Below are 2908 nucleotides of genomic sequence, written 5' to 3' on the forward strand. Positions count from 1 at the left end.
ATCATTCTTTGTCCGGTAAGTGTTGTGTTTCCTTTGCTTGTTTGCATGTTCTTGTGAAGTTAAGATTAAAGTGTATGTTTGATTGTGATCTACTGAGTCTTCAGCCTGTTCTTGGGTCACCAACCGTGACAAAAAGCACAGTCAGCAGCAAATTATAATTTAAATTATAACAGAGGGTGAAGATTGCTATTTTAGGAGATGCCTGGGTTGCTTTAGTTCAAAGGAGTCGTTGTTGCAGAATGTAATGTTTGTGCGTTCAGATGTACATACAGGTGTGCATTCTGATTTAATCTTTTGATAGACACAAAACATGATCCGGCTCCTAACAAGCTTTAACATTAATGCACAGCTGACAGCAGTTGCAGACATCTATTATTGGTTAAAAGGAAGCACCTACTGACGGCACCGATAAAACAGCAGCAATTCAGCAGAGCTGCTCATGGGAAGCCGTGATAGTTCCACACCAGAGAAACAGAGCAGGAGGTAAATTGAATTTCTATCTTTCTCTCTGACATTTCGACTCTTGACACTCTAATTACTCAGGCCAAGTCATGCGTTGACAAAAAAAAATCTGGTGATTCTTTTCTCTTTTTTTTTTTTTTTGGTCAATAAACTAACTTCTTGTCATGGATAGCAACAATCAAACCACAAGCACAAAAGTGACTCCGTGACCCCTGACAGAGGAGGGATGGGGAATCAATTACGTAGGCCGCAGGTGAGGAATTAGCAAGCAGCTGTGAAGGAGACAGAGGCATTACAGTGTGAGCAGGGTCACGTTCACATTCAGGAGATAAGAATGGTTAGTATGTTGACATTCGCCAATTCTAATCACCACTTGAATGAACCCCAATCTGTGATTTATGCCCACTCCTTTAGATGTAGAAATGTATTAATGTTGCGACGGCATGTTTGCATGGCAATTGGAAGCCAGCTGGGTTACTCATTACAACTCATTTGAAAATGGCAGCGCTACATCAAAGTTATCTCCCAGAGAAATGTAGCTCATTAAGAGACAAGCCATACAGCGAGCTCTGCAATAAACATGCTTCTTTTTCGCTGAGGTTGGTAAGAAAGAAAACTTTGTGAATGTTTCTAGCAGACAGGAAATACTATGTGGTAAAGTTCAGCAGCTTATTTTAGGACGCTCAGAAAAGTAGCGCGGCTGAACTAAAAATGATTCATATTTGTTTGTGTTCATTTTAATATATGTATTAGTAGTGAAACTAATGATTGTTAAATAAATTGACGTGACAAGATTTCAGTGATGCATCTGCCATATCTAGATGTCAGTGTATCAGGGAACTTCATATGTCCTTAAAGGGTCATGAAATCCCAAAACACATTTTTTTGCAATGTGAACAGATATGTACAGGCTGCACATCACTGACATTAAAAGCATTCTTACATTTTACCAACAAGTAGATATTGTTTTTTTTTTTTTTTTTTTTTTTTGCAGTTTCTTTCTTTCAGGGTTGAAAAGCAAAGTCGAAACAACCGCACGGAATGTGAGGTATAAGCGCTTTTGCATTGTGTGATAGGCTGCAGGCACAATTCTACGTCAGCTGGTTCTGAGTGCTTCTGTGCATTATTGATGAAAACCAACTCTTTAACCCAATCACTATGCTGCATGGCACAGGAGATTGCATTACAGTGGAGAAGCGCACAGCTTCTGCACTGCACTGAATGTCGCAATGAGTTTAACAGTGCTCACAATGCTGATCATACACTGACCGGAGCAAGCATGTTTCGAGTTTTTATGGACATATTTTATTTACTCAGTTCTCTAAACATGAACCAGCACTGTGTATGCACACATATTTAATCACGTCTTCTTCAAATTAAATATATTGCAAATAAGGACACTGATACAATCATGTGTGATCATGAACGTGATGACATGATTTTGATACACAGAAAATAATAGTCATAGTTATGTTTTGTTTATGGACTTCCTGTGTGTTTTTATATGTCTCTTAATTCTTTGTTCTGTTTCTCTGTCAAGAGCTCGTTGACACCCCCTGTCTCCGTCAAGAGCCATGAGACAACCCATGTCTCTTCCCAAAGCCCGGTGACCCCTTTTCTGCTGAAGACTCCGAAGAGGGTCAAGCAGAGGCTCCAGCGTTCAGTGATAGCTTCAGCCCGCACCAAAAGTCCAGAGAAGGCTTCAGCCCATGACAAAAGTCCAGAGAGAACTTTTTCCTTCACCCAGAATCCAGAGAGGGCTCTATCTCCTGTTCTGAATCCAGAGAGGACTTTCTCCTGGTCAGAGCCCAAAAAAGACTCACAAGACTCTGTCTCCTGTCCAGAGTTTTGTGAGTACACTGGTACTGCTGGGGTGTCCTGAAATCCTGCTCATCTCCATCCTTACAGCCTGTCTTCCACCACCATCTGGCAGCCCTTCCACTTACCGTCCATCCACCTTCGGAGTGAGGTGGTCATGGACCATGGGTCTGCCAGCCCGCAGATACATCTGGACGGGTGGATCCATGAGTTCCACCTTTGACCTCCACAACCAGGACTCTACGTCAGCCTGTCGAGCCTTTGACGATGCCCCGGATTTCACCTCCCTCTGTTCCATAGTGGACTGGTGGTCCAAAGTGGAACAGAGGGAGGTGAAATCCGGGGCATCGTGTTCGGGGCACCCCTGCCTTCATATTCAGGCAGGAAATGCAGCTGAACCCCTGGAAGGAATAGGCAGGGACCATCCTGGTGGTGGTGTTGAGGATGGAGGTAATTGTTGGCGTCAGCATCTGTGAACTCAGACATGTGTAAGTACCGATCTTTTACACTCTGAGTATTAGGACATGATTAGTTAGGTCTGAATCTAATAAGTGACGCAACATGGAATCTTCCTGGCAGATTTTATGCTAGACCTTTCATTTACAGTAAATACATTTATAATCTTACA

At 42.4% G+C, this 2908-nt stretch overlaps 1 long non-coding RNA gene across 1 annotated transcript; it reads left to right on the forward strand.

The window, feature by feature from the left end:
- The first annotated feature begins 337 nt into the window (after positions 1 to 337).
- On the forward strand, positions 338 to 2579 carry LOC137093450 (uncharacterized). The gene is made up of 3 exons (XR_010908462.1): positions 338 to 483; positions 635 to 799; positions 2003 to 2579. It is a non-coding gene; the product is annotated as an uncharacterized lncRNA (long non-coding RNA).
- The last annotated feature ends 329 nt before the right edge of the window (positions 2580 to 2908 follow it).

This window comes from Pseudorasbora parva, chromosome 12 (assembly GCF_024679245.1).
Source record: "Pseudorasbora parva isolate DD20220531a chromosome 12, ASM2467924v1, whole genome shotgun sequence".
In the NCBI taxonomy this organism is placed as follows: Eukaryota; Metazoa; Chordata; class Actinopteri; order Cypriniformes; family Gobionidae; genus Pseudorasbora; species Pseudorasbora parva.